The sequence below is a fragment of the Pinus tabuliformis genome, chromosome 5_2 (assembly GCF_031772625.1).
Source record: "Pinus tabuliformis cultivar Carrire ecotype Pingquan chromosome 5_2, CPIR1, whole genome shotgun sequence".
In the NCBI taxonomy this organism is placed as follows: Eukaryota; Viridiplantae; Streptophyta; class Pinopsida; order Pinales; family Pinaceae; genus Pinus; species Pinus tabuliformis.
In genome coordinates, this window is record NC_142306.1 from 824900162 (window position 1) to 824918175 (window position 18014).

The following is an 18014-nucleotide window of genomic DNA, read 5'->3' on the forward strand; positions in this document are numbered from 1 at the left end:
ATTATCAAGTTTTTTATATGAACAAAACTATTTCAGCTGGTTACAGTCATATTCTTATAGTCATATTCTTATTTTCGGACAAATTTGTTTTTAAGATTGGCAAAATATTGTCTTCTGTTTTTGACCACTTTGTATAATAAAATTAACCTCGGTGATAAACTTAATATGTACATGCCTTTTTTTATTTTAATTCCTGGTGTAAACCAAAAAAAACATTATTAAACTTAATATGCACATGTTTTTTTTTAATCCCAATGAATAACCAAAAAACATTATTAATATTCATCAATATTGTTATGACTGATTCCATTATCTTATTATATAAAATCATGGACAGAAAGCGCAGAATGAAATCTGTGAATCAGTCCGAAACATCTGAGCATCTTTGATGGCAGACCACTCTTGCGGGCATACTCTGTCTCACCCACCCTTAGGTAACAACAGAATCCCTAAATAACTAAACGAAAAGATCCGTGGATTTGTTTCATGGAGACACTGTATAGAGGCATTTGATTAAAAAATGTTTTCGTAAATTTCATGAAACTATAACATAAAATAAAATGGATGACGATAGAAGCTATATCTTAGTAGAGAAGGATATTTATTTAGAGAGAAAAAGAAAGAGTAAAATGAAATTTACTTAAAAATAATAGAAATGGTATGTTGAGGTCATATAAGTATATTGTTATAATGGTTTCGAGCTTTTGTTGTGTATTATTATTATTGTTATTTAGTGAAAAAATTTCTATTTGTGATTTAGTAAAAAATTTCATAAGGTTAGACATCATATTTCCAATTTCCATTATTTTTTTTAGTTTTTATTCATTTTCTAGTGTTTTTAAATTAAATAGCAAAAGAAATACGTTCAATGATATATAAACAAATAAATGACTGAAATACTAAATTTAAGAAAAAAATATCCATATTTAAAAACAATTAGATAAATTAGATTTAATAAAGAAAGTTACTCCAAGGCATTTGCTGGCTCTGTATGCATTAGATACTCACTATGAGTAATTGATTCACTAATCTTCTTACAAGTTCATTTTCCCGTCTTCCTCGTCTTAGATGTTACAAAAATACAAATATAACATATTAGAGTGGCAAGAAAAATATAAAAGTTTGAGAGTTGTAAAATTAAACTAGTAACAATACTATGAAATTTCTTCCAAAATATTGATTGCAATTATATAAGAATTCATGTAACATTAATTTGAAAACTATTCTAAAATATTTAATGTAAACTTCATGTAAAAAAGTTAAAATAATAAGATAACAATAACATAAAACATAACATTATATAAAACTCAACCATCATTTTACTGGTAAACAGTCTTCAAAATTAATATAAATAAGTTGATTGAGAGAGTAAAGTAGATAAATGTACATAAATAAAGTGATTAAGAAAATAAAATAGAAATTAGTAAAGTTTTAAAGTTTTCCAGATAAACATGTAGATGTAGTTTCACCGGTAAAATCATAATCTCATTCTTTATATATTTTTTTCCTTAACTTACAAGATCGAGATTTTCTATTTTAGTAATATTTTTTTTTACAAAAACAACCAATCCTTCATAATGTCATTACATATTCCAAGCAAACCCCAACAACACTTTAAATAAATAATATGAGGGGATGCACATTTATGGTGTGATTGTGTGAGAGTAAAATAGGAACAACGAATTGTTATTTTTCTTAATTCAATTTATTGTCCATTTGGAAAATTGATGTTTTCAATGCAAAAGCAATAATGTTCATATTGTTTATTTACTTCGGTAAATCAAGTGCATTCATATTGTAAAGCAAGTATAATTAATTTTCATGGTATAATATCTATTACTCTTTGTCAAATAATATGACAAATCAAATTAACACAACTACCTACTTAAACCACAAATTATATACATTTATTGGCAATCTTAGTTATTGGTTTGATGGATTTGGTTCTAAATAGCAAATTAGATGCATTTATTGCTGATTGTCAAGTGTTAGTAATTAAGGTCTTTGGGTGCAATGTTTATGTCTCAAAGGACATTTAGCTAGAGTAGGTGCTTAGTAAGAAATTAAAAGAAATGAGAAAGCTATCATTCCTTCCAATGCATTACATCATATTTGCATTTCATTCCAAGAAATTAATATAAACTTAGCATAGCCATATACATTAATAATTAAGGTGTTTGGGTGCAAAGTGAACCAGACATTTAGTTATAGTAGGTGTTTAGTAAGAAATTAAAAGAAATGAGAAAGTTATCATTCCTTGCAATGCATTACATCATAGTTGCATTCTATTCCAAGAAATTAATATAAAATTAGTGTGCATTCCATTCCAAGAAATTAATATAAAATTAGTGTAGCCATATACATTAAATGACTAGTACACATGGATAGACATCAAAAAGTTATTTAGAACAACAAACATATTTATCAAGAAATGTTTTCCACCATAAATTATGCAATTATTAGCATAAATTTAGGTAGGAGTAAAAATGTAAGTTTGTAGATTTACCAAGGTTAATACTCACCCAAGTTTATGCAATTCAATGCACAAAATTTAGATAAGAAGATGATAGATGTTATTAATTTTAATGTGAGTTTAAAATTGGATACTGAAAATTAAAAAAAAAATAGACAAATAAATAAAATCACACTATACCATGGAAACTTTTTTCTAATTCCAAAATATAAATAGTTAAATATTTATATAATCAATCAAATTAATCTTTAATCTTAAAATTATTAAATTAATCTTTAATCTTAAAATTATTATAGATAAAAAAGAAAATAATAACCAAATTACATATAATCAACTCTAAATTCTTAAAATATATAATCTTTACTTTTAGTTTCTCCCATTTCTAATTTATAGTATTTATTATATATTGATAATAAATATGTTATATTCCCTTTACAAATTCTTATGACCCAAAGTAATATAAACTAGCAATTGTCCCAAAAGGTACAAAGAGATGCCGATAGGATTATTAAATTAGAATTGTTGAATTTATCTAGAAGAGATGTTGGTTCAAGCCTAATGGATGAGCAATTTGAGCTAGCTAAAGGCCTTCTAATTACACTATTGTTTGGGTCTTGAAGTCTGGATGAGCAATAAAAATGCTTAAAATATAAGATGAAGTTTGTAAAGTAAACACAAGATTTGAGATCTTAAGTCATTGCTAGAATTAAGACGACATATAATTCACAATATTAAAACAATCAAAATGCATCCACCTCAAATACAAATAAAACATCACCTTTGCAAAATAATACCACCAGTAAACAATTCAGCCAGGATTGCTTAAATGTTTAAAAATGTATTAATTTGTGTATTAAGGATTAAAAGCAAATCACAGTTACCAATATGATTAAAACAATTAGAGGAAAAATTATTAAATCCCAACAATGAATAACTATTATCTCTTACCACATTTAGGCTTTTCAGTTCTATTAAATACTATGGAAACATATTAATTAATTTAATAGTTTCCACTGTGTGATGGTATACTAACGACAAGGTAATTCCATCATAGAATATAAGACATAGGATCTTCCAAACAAATTTAAAAAGGTCGGTAATACTGTGAGGATACAGTCTCCATCTTCATTCTAAACCATTACTAATTTTTTGTAAGTAAGATAGGTATCAGATTCAGTTGCAAATCAAAAACTTTCTGGGTAGATTACATGATGCTCACAATTTTAGGAGTATGGGAATAAAATATATACAGAGCTGATGGATGAAAGATAGATTTTGGAATGATAGGGCTTGGAATAAGTGAGAAAGAATCCTTCCAAGGGCTTCATCGCGATAATGGGAAGACGGTTTATAAACATACATTTCCGTTTTCTTGACATAACATCTGTAAAGGATGTGACAGGAAACTTCTCCCTCATTCCCCTATGTCAACATAGTTGCAAGCAGTGAGATATTCAACAGACAATTACACTTCATGATCCGCCTTTGCTGCTTAACAATAGAATAACTCTTAGTGAGACCATTTCATTAATTTATCTTAAGACCATGGGGATATTTGAATAATAAATCAGGGAATTTGCAGATATTGTTTAACAAGTTTCGGAATCCAATTTAATACAAAATTTAAATAGCAAACTTGAACTACTTTTGTAATTGGAAGCCAGGCTTTTCGGAAGATATAGCAGAAATTCATTACAATTGCTAATAGTAACTTAATAGAAATATTTGCATTTAAGCAAATAACGAGAATATCTTGTGCGGACTAAAAAGCAGGAAGGAATTCTGGTTACACATATATTATCATAGAAATCTCAAGTTGTTTAAGTGTTCATGTATGAGTTTACCATGCCCTGTTCTTAATAAATTGAATTGGATATTCACGCTTTCTGTGTCATGAGGCATAAAAAGAACCCATAAACTCAACCTGAGTAAATGTGAGATATATGAAACTGGATTTAGGCTTTTCAGTTGTATTAAATACTATGGAAGCATATTAATTAATTTAACAGTTTCCACTGTGTGATGGTATATGAACGACAAGGTAATTCCATCATAGAATATAAGACATAGGATCTTCCAAACAAATTTAAAAAGGTCAGTAATACCATTTATGGAACAATTGATAACTTGTGTTTTTTACAATTTCATTCCCCTATGTCAACATAGTTGCAAGCAGCGAGATATGTCAACTGTGTTATGATGTTAACAGCCGTAGAGTAGTGCCGCAAAAACTGAGCGGTTACAATGAATTCTTACAGTATGCCACTGCATAGCAATTTGCAGTACAACTGTTTTTCATGCCACATAATCAGTGCTAAGGCAACCTTACGAGTGGTAAAGAGGGATACATGAATCTGAACATTTGAGAATATAAAAGATGAGATCTACATGAACTTGCAGAAGGACCTCCCCTGGTCTGCCGGGTGTTATAAGAATTGCAACTTTGACACTTGTGTGCAACAATGTGAATAATTACTTCAGAAGTTACTCCACAGGCATTGCATAAGATCCAAACCTGCTCAAATGACCGACGAGAAAGTGGTGAGGTATTTTCTCCCACGCCACTAATGGGCTCTAAAATATGCCTCCAAATTATACCACATTAACATCAGACAACTTACCATTTTGTTCTGGTAAGCTTCAGGCATTGGAGTCAAAGAAACCTACCTACATGACAAAAAAAATATCAGAATCCACTCAAGAAACTTAAAAAATCAATTGCCATTGGACGAAAGAAAATTTCAAATATGAGAAATCAAAATTAGCAAAAACACATATAATAAGCTACTCTTTATACAACCCATTGCAAGTTGACTTCAAGATGTTCATCTTGTCGACAATATCTACCTCTCGGTCAAGTTTCCCCCACAATTTAGACATATCACAGACAAATTTGGAGCACACTGGACAAGCAAATCTGCAAAGGACAAACAAACATGTTAGAATGGCAAGAAATTTGAAATAAAATTAAAGCTGCTACAAGCTGTGACCACAGATTGCTGAAGAAGGTACCATCAATGGGCATATCAGTGCAAGTATATCTTGTATTGTGTAATAGTATAGGTAGACTGGAAACAAGAGGTTGTGAGCCAGGGCACAAAATAGGCCACATATGAAACTTACTGAAGTGTACCTACAGGATAACGCTTTAGGACAGTATTGCGTGTAAAGACATAGGTGGACAAGAAGGGGATTATTGATCGTGTGGAATAAAATCTCAATACAGGGATATGACTATTCCAGAATTCTGATAGACATGAGCAAAGCTAATTGATCATTAAGCGAAGTCAACTGATTTTTGATGGACATGAGCAAAGTCAACTATTTAACTTTTATCATATCAAGCATATCAGGTATTCTACTATAATAAGATATCTTGCCATCACATATATAACAACTACAAGTCAGACATGGTACACAAGGCAGGACACTGAAACCACTGATGTTGTTTGTATCAGAGCAAGAGAAAAATAACATAAATGCACCCAGTATAGCTAGGTAATCCGAAGCTAGCTCTAGAAGTGGGTACGGATATCAACTGATGAGAAACAAAATCTTGTAAGAATGCTTATCATAGCAGAAATCATTGTAATCTGGTAAGGGTTCTCATTTCTTTATGGGGTAATGTAAAAGAGTAGTTCTTATGGAAGAGTTCAGATATTTCTTAGGTCAATTTATAAAATTTCATAAGACCAACGAGGAGAGTAAAATCTTCAATTGCACCTGAACATGCGTAGAACAGTCAGTAAAGCCAGGTTAAGGTTGGGGTGATCCATGTGTGCGTGTCTTTGTGGTACATTGAATCACGAGGGTTCATATATCTAAATAACTTTAGTCTAAATTATGCTATAAAAAGAAAACTACAATTACTACGCTAAACAGATAAGTGTGACCTACCTCAAAACACACAGGGCAGTTGTGGTGCATTGCTTTTTCCACACAAGGGTGGCAATCCTTCAAGCGGATAGAGTGGCAACATCCTAGAGAAAGGTACATGAGCAAATAAATCATTCTCGCACTACAATGAAACAAGGGAAGAAGCGGTGATAATTTGAGAAGTCATAAAGAACATACCACATTTATAACAGTGGAAGAAATTATCGTTGCTGCCAGTTCTGAAAACCAGCACAAGTAGCTAAAGTCAAAGGCAAGAAATACATCTAATACATTTCACAATAGCATGAAAGATTACTTTACAAGAGAGCAAGAAACATCAAAGGAAAAAGAGAAAAGCATACCTGCAAATTCCACATCCGTCACAGTGGTATTGCTGTTTTGAGTCCTGGAAACCAAAGTGGCAAGTACAATTAGAACCAAAAGTGTATACATCCAAACCATCTTTTTATAATTTTGTAAGAGTGAAACTCTCTGTTTTCCCAAACCAGAACTATTAAACCTGAAAAGGCATTAAAAACGTACCTCATCATCAAAGAAATTTCATTTTTCACAGAAGTACTTTCCCATACAAACACCACACGTAACGCAGGTTTGTTGAACCTACAAAATGACAGTGCATAATCATTTTTAAAATAACTCAAGAAGAATTATAGTGTTTACCTCTAAATTTTCTGCACATTATTAAAATTAAAAAGGCTCAGCTCTTTCAAATATACCTTCAGAAAATTACAAAGAATACATATTGTTCAGAGCATTAAGACAAACATCATAATGAATAACATCTAACTGGAAAACAAGATAGAACCTTACCTTTCGAACTTCATGGCGCAGTACATTATGTCTGTCATGTGGATGGACATCCATTGAATTCTGTTCAGATATGAGATCAGACCATACTATACCCTCACAAATGAAATTAGAAGAGACATAATTTTATAGTTCTATTTTAACAAGTATATAAACCAAACACAACCGTTGAACTTGAAATAGCTGCGAAAGAAGTAAAGAAAAAGAAGCATACTTTGGCCTCATTATGACAATTCCTACAGTCAAAGACTTCATTACAAGACGGAGCCCTTATTTGGCATCTCCAGCGGTAGTGTGAACATCTGCCATTAATTATCAGTATCAAGAAAAGACACATCAGTAAAATCATCCCTGTAAGACACATTTTTCACCACTTTGTAAGATGCATGGAGATACCAATAAGAAAATATCAAAATTATATATAATAAATAAAAGGCATAAATGTTACATTAAACAATAGTGTATTGAACATCTCCATTCTATTTCAAGGAAGAAATACCAAATACAGTATGGGTATGCATGTCAAACAATGTAGATGCTCACTACCTTAAATATTTATGTTAAGGACAACAAATGACCAGGATGAATTCCTTGACAGTTAAAAACAAAAATTTCATAGCCCCACGTTAATGAATGCTATTTTTGCACACTTCAATTCCCTGAGATTCATTGTCTTAGTAGAAAGTAAATTAAGCTGAAGAAAATAGATAGACACACAGAAATATTCTTCTCATGTTAGCAATACAAAGAGGTCACTTTAGCACAACCTCTTTTCTTGTTCTATGAGATGAGATAGGTTTGCTTATGGCCAAAGGGATAAATAGAACAAATATGTGGGATACCATAGCCCCGCATAATATGTAATGGTTTTTCAGCTCTAAAGAAAATAAAGTTAAGAATTGAAATTAGTTCCACATAAAGAACACATGCACCAACTATAGGTTTCCAACGTTAGCCATCTCTTGAATGACTGTGCCAACATCAGATCGCTGTTGAATGGAAAGATTGCACATGCCCACATCATCAAATGTGGGTTTCAAGAGCATTTCTTCTTACAAAACAATTTGATAAACATGTACATAAAATGCAGGGATTTGGATACTGCACGCCAAGTGTTTGGCAATATAGCTTAATGAGATGTCATCTCGTGGACTTCGTTGATCACGGGTTACGCTCAGAATGGGCAATATGAGGAAGCCCTCAAGCTTTTCGAGCAAATGCAGAGCCAACTGGTGTCGCCGAACAAGTTTACTTATGCTACCATAATGAAAGCGTGTGCCGGTGTTGCGGATCTGGAACGGGCCAGGGGGGTTCATGATCAGATTCTGAGAAAGAACTAAATCATAAAGAAAGGTAGTTGATAGCCAGGACAACTTCATTTTGACACAAGTGCTGTTCTATAGACCTCCCTGTCAGAGAGAAATTTGAAATAAAACTGACTGCATTAAAGGGTGCCAACAGAAATTTATTGTTGGGTCATGGACACAAGAGGCTACCCCACGAATTCTACTGGATTACAGTAGCACATAATTACTCATTGTTCACAGAAAGTTCCCTTACTACACTAGTTCAAGGGTGCTATAAATAAGTACCATGAAAATGTCGGGGTTCAATTTATTTCATTCACCATATATTTTCATGATATGGGCATATTGACTTCCATATATTATCATGGAAATCTCAAGTTGTTTAAGTGTTCATGTATGAGTTTACCATACCCTGTTCTTAATAAATTGAATCGGATATTCAGACTTTCTGTGTCATGAGGCATAAAAAGAACCCATAAACTCGACCCGAGGAAATGCGAGATATATGAAACTGCATTTACCACAAGGTTCTCTTGTGCAAGACTAATGGAAGAAACAAAAATATGGAGCAGCTTTCATAGACAACTGCAGAGTCCAAACCTAAACAATTATGCAAACAATATAATCTATAATTACTATGATGATCCGACGCCTAGCTGCCGATATTGTACTGGTTGTTGCTATTGTTGCTTAGCCTCAGGGCTGTTGGTCTATTTGTGGCCTAGCCGCCGCAGTGAAAGAGGTTTCAGACCAACCAATCATGACCTGTTTCCAATGGGTGTACTACACACACAAGGCTGTGAACTATTGTGGAATTATCATCAATGCTCCCCAGTCCACACACTCACCAGATCTATAAACCACCCTGCGCTATCAAACTTTACTATTTATTTTCAGGTGTGTGTGTGTGAGTTGTGGGATTGGACCTATTTTAAAATCCTAGATCTGTGGTCAAGAATTTATGTTTTCAAGTTCCAAGAGAAAGATGGCAAAGCCCTGCAAGCGGAAGAGTATCCGAAAAATGCACCTTCAACCAAAAACTGATCTATAATCATAACGTAACGAGGCCTGAGATTCCAGACTAACTAAATAGACGTAAAATTATTAAAAAAATGATAGAAATGAAATCCTTACCTTTGGGCCATTGTGCAAGGACGCTTTCCTTCAAGGTGGCGACAGTGGTGGCAGATAAATATCTTCTGGGACCAACGTCTGTACCATCATGGAGCCTGAACTTGACCTCAAATACTCTTCCCCTGACATTTCTCAAAATACCCAGATCCTGGTTCAGAAAACCCTCTAAAAGCAGCTTAAAACCCTCAGTTTGGGAACCCTTGTGACACCTTAAAGGGTAACCCAGAAAAACGCTATTACAGGTTTGGGTTTCCTCAAAATAAAAAACTATGATAACATCTCTCGCAGATACCCTTCATAAAACACAGCTTCAATCTGCAAACTCCACCATTTGTAACACCCAAAAACTCTTCTGTTTGAAAAAACTTGAAATCAAGGTCTTGGCAATATTGACGTTCCTGGAAGCAAAACAATTCTAACCCAGAACTACAAAAAATGGAAAGACCTGTCAAACACTAAATACAGCTTGATCCTACAAATAATTGAGGCAATGATGCATCTTGCCTGACTATTTATTGATCATTACAGCGGCTCTAAGCCGTGTCATTGCCTCAATGTGCACTAAATTATTCAACCCAATGTGTGTATATACGCCTCTTGGTTTTTTAATCCCATTTCTTCTTTACAACTGATCAACGCGGTGCCCTCCGTTATTGTTCCATTTCTCTAGCAAGAAAACCTGATCAAGGGCAGGCTCTTCCTTTTCACAAACCCCATGATGATATTATACAAATGCATAATAGTCATATGATAAATAAAAATCCTCAAATCCACCCCTCCACTGTATTTGCAATGAGACCTAGCATTCGCTCGAGCCGCAATTCATGCCAAATCTGCTTATTTAATCATTATCTTCAAATCTTTTGGTTAAAATTAAGTAGAATGTTGCAACCAGGGATCTCCTATCATATCTCTCGATGAATGGACTGCAGAGATAATCCTCTGCCACAATGTAAATGACCTGCCTAAAATATGGAGGATTCTAAACAGAATTAAGTAGAATTTGCAGATCTAGTAATTCTCAACACAGTAAATCACAAACCAGAACCCATCTCAAACAGTTATACCTATTTCTCTGTTCCAGTCAAACACACGCAAACATGTATGTGTTCATGCACTAGGCTGTGGCCAAGAGGCAACTTCGAGCAGTTGTCGTGAGGATGAACCAGGTTCAAATTCCAGTTTCCTCGCTCCCCCTGCCTGATGGATAGCTATGTGTAGTATTTATTGTAGCTCTGCTGCAATGATGATCCGACGCCTAGCTGCCGATATTGTACTGGTTGTTGCTATTGTTGCTTAGCCTCAGGGCTGTTGGTCTATTTGTGGCCTGGCCGCCGCAGTGAAAGAGGTTTCAGACCAACCAATCATGACCTGTTTCCAATGGGTGTACTACACACACAAGGCTGTGAACTATTGTCCAGTCCACACACTCACCAGATCTATAAACCACCCTGCGCTATCAAACTTTACTATTTATTTTCAGGTGTGTGTGTGTGAGTTGTGGGATTGGACCTATTTTAAAATCCTAGATCTGTGGCCAAGAATTTCTGTTTTCAAGTTCCAAGAAAAAGATGGCAAAGCCCTGCGGAAGAGTATCCGAAAAATGCACCTTCAACCAAAAACTGATCTATAATAATAACGAGGCCTGAGATTCCAGACTAACTAAATAAACGTAAAATTATTAAAAAAATGATAGAAATGAAATCCTTACCTTTGGGCCATTGTGCAAGGACGCTTTCCTTCAAGGTGGCAACAGTGGTGGCAGATAAATATCTTCTGGGACCAACGTCTGTACCATCATGGAGCCTGAACTTGACCTCCAAATACTCTTCCCCTGACATTTCTCAAAATACCCAGATCCTGGTTCAGAAAACCCTCTAAAAGCAGCTTAAAACCCTCAGTTTGGGAACCCTTGTGACACCTTAAAGGGTAACCCAGAAAAACGCTATTACAGGTTTGGGTTTCCTCAAAATAAAAAACTATGATAACATCTCTCGCAAATACCCTTCATAAAACACAGCTTCAATCTGCAAACTCCACCATTTGTAACACCCAAAAACTCTTCTGTTTGAAAAAACTTGAAATCAAGGTCTTGGCAATATTGACGTTCCTGGAAGCAAAACAATTCTAACCCAGAACTACAAAAAATGGAAAGACCTGTCAAACACTAAATACAGCCTGATCCTACAAATAATTGAGGCAATGATGCATCTTGCCTGACTATTTATTGATCATTACAGCGGCTCTAAGCCGTGTCATTGCCTCAATGTGCACTAAATTATTCAACCCAATGTGTGTATATACGCCTCTTGGTTTTTTCAATCCCATTTCTTCTTTACAACTGACCAACGCGGTGCCTGAAAGGCTTGCTGCACGAACTGAGCATACATGGCCTTTGACATCCTCACAGAGACATCTACCATCTCCTTATTGCACAAAAACTTCTCCATCCGAGACGCCGCCCTCATGGAATCCACGTCCCGTTCATAAAAGGCCTCCACCGCCTTAGAAATCAAGTGCTCATCGTGCTTCAAAACCTGAGCCATGCTCAGAGAAACTCGAACCCTGATAAATGTACAAGCCAGGTGTCAACATCGGAAAGAAAAAGACGACGAAGGGACGACTGTCCACGTGTCAACACGAGAGCCAAAGGAACGACGAAAGTCTGTTCCAAAGGAAGGCCTATCGGCCTAATAACCAAAGAGAGGTCCACGTGAGAGAGCTTAAAACAAATATGATGTTAAAGACACCGGCAAGGTGGAAAACACGTATAGATTATGCTCAAGATGAGGATACCGTGGAAATTAGATATAATATAATTTTGTTAAGAGAAATATATTTCAACTTATTATGGAAATTTTCATACCGTAATTAGTATTCAGGATTAAATTAACAATAATAAATAACACAAGCACACTGGGAGAAAAAACGATGGATACCTATTAGAGGCTGGATTTAATAAAAACAGGGCCTCAAAGAAGTATAATTATTCTCTTCAAATATGATATTTAAATAATTGATCATTTGAAAATAGAGGAAACGATTCCCATGACGAAATGACATGTATTGGGTTCAAGTGAAAAATGGACAAAAATAACCTGCAAAAGAGGCACCATAGAGAATAGAACAAAGCATGTGTTACGTGGTATCATCAGTCTGGTTGTTGTTATCAACACCGTTTTTGGAAGCGAAAGTGAAATAACACGCAGTCCGATATGAAAACGAAATTCTGGTGCGATTTTTGATCAAATTTGGTGAAATTTTTAGGTGCTAATTTTTTAATTTCATTTCCAACTTTAAAAAAATTCAAACACTCCATATTGAATAGAAAAAAAAAATGAAAAAGATAAAGATTCCAGTGAGCAATGACCGGAATTCTCAACCGCTCAGCACTTGCAATGCTGTTAGTAGTTACTCAACCTCCCCAGCCCTGCTCAATACAGTGTTTCTTGTACAAATTAATACCACATATCAAATTTTAATGGACAAATTGATTTGCCTTATTTAATAAAGACGAAAATGAAAACGATGAAAAAGGTTTTTGAGATACTTACAAATAAATAAATGAGATCACTTAACCCATCGAACCCAAAGATTTCTCGTGTCTCAGTGAACTCGCACTCTCACGCAGGCACTGTAACAATCTCACACTTATATCACAAAATTACATAAACAAAGGACGAATACACCATTGAACACACATAACATGAAAAAACAAAAACACAAACAGGCACGATACAGAGAGAGAGCGCGAGCGGAACATAAATAAATGGGCGAGCGCGAAGAAACTGCATGGTCGATGGATTAGTTGGATCTCAGCCGTTCAATGATCCGACGGCATAAAATTGTTTATCAAGGAAATTCAAAATTCAATTGGGATGCTTTTTGCTTTTGTGACATGTTTGCTTTTCTGCCAAATAGATGCATTTTGTTTTTTTGACGTTTTCCAATAAAATTGGATCATGTGAGGAATCCATTCAGTCGAAAACTTAGTATTATTGGGTAGCCCATACAATCTAAAAGAGGGCATAGTTGTAGGGGTTTTCTAAAGAGGCTATAGCATACATACCTGATTTGTGATACTTGAATTTGTTGTTCAACACTCTCCAACTCTAAATTAGCTTGAAGGGGTTTGGTTTCTTTTTTGCGAAATTGACCACAAATGTGTCGTCGTAGATATCGTGGGGATAAGTTATGTGGTACATCTTCTTCAAATCCTCTACTTTGAACGACCGTATGAGCTCCATCTTTGAATTCTTGAACTTCCTATCGTCAATGATAAGGTTTTCAATCACCCACCTGATCATATCTATGTAGGGGAGGATTTTATCCCTTGCTCCTATCCTATGAAGGAATGAATAGGAAGCATCTCTACATTGAAGTTATGAAGGCCTTTTTGAGTCAGTTGTTTCTCTCATAACAATGATTTTTTGATGCTCATCCTCCAGCCTATTGTAAATTACTTCCCAAGCTATTGCGCCTCCGGCAGCATCACAAACTATATTAGCAAAGATAGGAGCCATCTCTCTAAACTCCACTTCAACAATGGTATGTTTGCTCTGTTTCTGCATCACCTTTCTTAGTGACATGTCTTTTGTCGCTTTGCTGAAATAGACAAGATATATCAGCGTAGACGATATCAACCAAATAAGATCGAAAGCTTCTGTGAAATGACTTTGGATCGTGAGAAAGGTTTTAATGAGATACTCGATTATGACTACCCATAACCTAGAAAATGATTATCCTTCCTCGAGCCGCTAAATATTTAATAACCTATCAACTCGTTTGTTTTGATATTTAAAATGCAATTATTCCATATGTTTTACTAGACTTAATCACACATCACAGTCTTAAAAGGGCTATAGTACAACGTTACCGAATGCATTAAGCAAAATGCAAATGCCGGGAGTGCAATATCACCTTTCGCAAATCATTTGTTTTTGTTCTAATGGCATGGTCAAGTTTCTCGTGAACTATGTGAAGTGCGAAATGTGATTGTGAAATGACGAGGTGATGTTATCGCAGTGGGAGTCCTAATTGCATATCGCAATTTTGTAAGGATTTTTAACATGGTCATGTGGAAAAGTGCGATATGGATTTCATCCTTAGTTATTTTTGCTAGATTTTGCTAGGAATTTTCTTAGAGTTAGGGTTTTATTATCCTAAGCTTAAAAATATAAAAGGGTTCCCATTTACCACTCTAAGCCTAGCTATTGTTTGTTATAAATGGGGGTTTGTTTCGTAGTACATCAATTGGCGATTCACTTGGGAGAACCAATTATCTCCGAGTAGTTTCCTAAAATTTCTAAAAACTTTCAAAGTAATTAGGGTTATAAGAATAATGATTACATGAGTTATAAGGTAAACAACATGTCTCTAGAATCATCATTACTTGCTCAACTTATTTACTTAATTACTTTACTCTTGTAATAATAGAAGTATAAAAATTTGCATCAGCCAATAAAGTTTAAAGAAATATAGTAGGTGTCTTTTGCACATTAGTTTTTTGTAGTTTACTCATTTATCAGAGATAGAGCCTCTGCTACCAGCAGGCGTTGTTATGTGGAATTTTGCATCTACGATAAATACAATTTCCCTAGGTGGGTAACTACACCTATAACAACAGATTTATAGAGTTTAAGCTTTTCCTATAGAAGATAAATAAGACAAGGGACCTACTTGTTATCTTTCGCTTCCCATTGTCTCCTTTGAATAGCTCTCGTCGCTCTTTCTTCAATAGAATCTGATCAATAAGTACCGCAATCATAAACAAAAGACAAAAACCAATCAAAGCAAGAGATCTATCTACTATAAGTAAATGTAATCGAAAGTATTTACACATATAATCATCATACATAAAGACAAGAATATGGAAAAAGGTGTAAACAACTTTATTAAGTAGAAGGAAGAGTTACAACCAAGAAGTCTGATCCCATGACACTCATCCAGCTTGAGTTCCATCCTTCATCACACCATAAGCACAACACTTCGGTAGCATAATAATACTTGCTTACAATCTCAAACCTCACACCAAAAGTATCTCCTTACAAATTCTCAAAGTACAGCCCCTGGTCACTATGATAAGTGCTCAATTTATAGGGAAATGGAGGTGGTTTTGTTATAAATTGGGCATTGAATTGCTTTCCAATTTGGGAGTTAATTTCCATGGAGGAAGGGATGAGAGGATATGAGGTTATTTGATTCACTCCCTATCCAATTTCAAACTCATAGGAGAGGACAAGAGGTGGGAATCTTCTAGAATGATCTAGAATGAAAGAATATTCCAAGAACCCTATGAATATTTCACTCAATCTCGCCTAGCACAAGTCAAAGTGGGCGTAGGTGCTCTGCAGAGCAGGCTTGAATGGGCCTAAGTGATCTAAAACGTAGTTACCCCTAACCAAGGCTGCATTGGTCCCTCAAGGAGTCATTTCAGGAAGGCTTCAAGCCAGGAAACTGTCAAGAATGAAGGCATTCAATGTGGTGACTTGTTTAGGGCATGTAGCAACTGAATTAGGGTTTGATGAGCCCTAATATGATCTGAATGTTGGGAGTGATGTGCCCAAGTAGACTTGTAATAGCTTCCCCCTAAGTCATGAAGTCGAAAATAATAATGTCGAGTGATATGCTTTACGATGTGATGAGGAGGAACTGAAGCAAATGGTGACCTGCATCAATTATAATACATAATATCATGATATTTTGGATTTTCCATGAATCGCTGAGGGGAGGCATACCCATTCTCAGAATATAAACTTTTATTACATGTACATAGATAGTCGTCTACAGATATAGAGCCATGATAGGAGGACCATCTATGTAAAGCCATCATACAGATGATTTAGTACTTTCTTGAAATTGCATCTCAGATGAATGAAACTAGATCTATGATCTCCTATCTTGTCCAATCATTTTCTCAAGTATGACTCTAGCCTTGTGAATATGTGATCTAAAGTCGAACATGGGAAGAGACCATCTGATTACCATCCAATCATGTAAATTGTTAACATACGCGAGAGAAATCACCGATAATGAAAATGATCCTCAAGGTACTGCAGTACATTCTGCATGGTGTGAATGGATGTTTTGATGTCGAACACCATACAAAGTATTTTAGTCGAAGGCCAGTGATGTCAACCTATTGCCAGAAGCGAGAACCTTCCATTGATGTATGCAAGCCTCAAGGTACTGGAAGGGTGTTTCTAAGTCAACTTCTTTGATAATGTGATGATCTTGACAAGAAGTGACTCATCGCATGAGGGCCTTGATGTATCCCACATCAATGACACGAAATGAGTGTAATAATTTTGGAGACAGAATGTGATTGACGACACAAGGTTCAGGAATGGCAGTCATGAAAATGAAGGTTTATGAGTATTGCAAAGCATGAATTTTACTGAGTGACTTCTCTTGAACATATCGGCGACACTGAATGAATTGGCAGCATTGACCCAAAACCAAAGTAATGGATGGTGTGATAGACCATAGGTATGATAAACATCAAGCAGATAACCCAACCCAAACAGTCTGAATGAGTTAGCAGCGTTGACCCAAAAAACAAGTGATGGATGGTGTGATAGACCATAGATATGATAACCATCAAGTAGATAACCCAACCCAAATAGTCACAATGATGAAGTGAAAGTCTCATGTTCAAGAGCGACCTGCTACCATAAAGTGGTTTCCCCTTTTCTATTTTCCCCAGTCATTGCTGACTAGTACCTCTTTATTTTCATCAAGCTTGAGGAGGATAACATATGCTTGTTGTATAATTCCACCCTTCGGGTGAATCCATCGCTATGTTATGTTTTAATGAGTCTAGTGAAGGTGAAACTCAGTCTTGTCATGATGGACAAGTTTGTCACTATTTAATTTTTTAACGAGTTTAATGAAAATGATAACTCGGTCATTTTCATGTTTAGAGAGTTTGAAAAGGGACAAAAAGAAAACTCCATAGGTTATTTTTCATAAATTTGTCTCTCAAGTTCGAAAAAGCATAAAATAATATAAGAGAGAACCTATTGACCATGTTCAATCAACGTATTCATTTTTCGTAAATAATCTATCTCAGTCTGGAAAAGGTTTAAACTTATACTAAGTAGATGTCATTTCCAATCCGTTAACGAGATGAAAAGGACAAGTGCTCGAAAATATTTTCATATTTCGAGAATCTGAAAAGAGCTTAAAGAGGACTCCACTCTAAGGAACAAGTGGTGTCTAGGATAGCAACTAGTTCCAGTGATGTTGGAACTTCTCAAAACATGTTGATTTATGTGAAGAGGTTGGCTAATAATACCACTTATTGCAACTATTCCTCAAAAAGTGTAAAAAGACCAAGTGAAAGCGTATGATCGGCCAAGCAGATAGTGACGATGGAAGGAGAAAAACCAAGGCTC

General features: G+C 35.0%; 2 long non-coding RNA genes across 3 annotated transcripts; both read right to left on the reverse strand.

Annotated features, from left to right (window-relative positions):
- Window positions 1–4897: 4897 nt before the first annotated feature.
- LOC149161844 (uncharacterized) lies at window positions 4898–7708 on the reverse strand. Of its 2 annotated transcripts, none has more exons than XR_016261517.1 (8): window positions 7392–7708; window positions 7181–7240; window positions 6893–6970; window positions 6712–6755; window positions 6548–6588; window positions 6371–6453; window positions 5321–5390; window positions 4898–5136 (listed from the first exon to the last, which is right to left on the reverse strand). It is a non-coding gene; the product is annotated as an uncharacterized LOC149161844 (long non-coding RNA). The 2 variants fall into 2 exon arrangements; XR_016261518.1 differs by having other exon boundaries at window positions 7181–7211; window positions 7392–7707.
- A 2025-nt stretch (window positions 7709–9733) lies between these two features.
- Window positions 9734–12170, reverse strand: LOC149161845 (uncharacterized). Its single transcript, XR_016261892.1, has 2 exons — window positions 11330–12170; window positions 9734–10945 (listed from the first exon to the last, which is right to left on the reverse strand). It is a non-coding gene; the product is annotated as an uncharacterized LOC149161845 (long non-coding RNA).
- Window positions 12171–18014: the final 5844 nt, after the last annotated feature.